This window comes from Mastomys coucha, unplaced genomic scaffold (genome assembly GCF_008632895.1).
Source record: "Mastomys coucha isolate ucsf_1 unplaced genomic scaffold, UCSF_Mcou_1 pScaffold22, whole genome shotgun sequence".
NCBI lineage: Eukaryota > Metazoa > Chordata > Mammalia > Rodentia > Muridae > Mastomys > Mastomys coucha.
Genome location: NW_022196905.1, coordinates 78,696,120 through 78,696,719, shown reverse-complemented (window position 1 = coordinate 78,696,719; position 600 = coordinate 78,696,120).

Sequence of the window (600 nt, the reverse complement as noted above, 5' to 3'; positions counted from 1 at the left end):
CTGGTCAGACGGCTTAGGGACAGGAACCTTAATTCTTGTTCTTGGCCAGAAATGTACTTGATTCTCTTCTAGTGGCATCGATTTTTCCTAATTGCATTTCCTACTATCTTTCCTTTCCTTTTACACAAGTTAAGTGGGCCCCACAAGTTAAGTGAGTACACATGAGACCAATAGAGGCGTGGGACTGCCTAGACTGACTGTCCCTCCCCCATTGCCTCTCCCAAGCTTGTTCTCTAAATCCTAAGAAAGCCTGGAGTCTAGCAGCTTGTCAGTCCTGTTATCTGGGACCCAATCGTGATATACAGGACCTCTCCTTCATTCTTTCTCTTCAGGTCCCACCAATAAAACCATCTTCCTGTCTAAACTCATTTTCATGCTGTCTGTAAAATTCATTCTTCTACTTTGAGACAAAGGACTTAAATGGCACTGCCTAGGATAGGTATGGTGGTCCTTGGTTTAATTTTTCCAGCACCTTAGCTCTGTGGTCTACAAATACCTGTGCAAGAAAGCCTCCATTGGTCTAGTGACTACTGCATTTTTCTGTATGAGTTTAAATTACAATTGAATCTATGGGGGAATAGTGACTGTAGCTAAAATCTT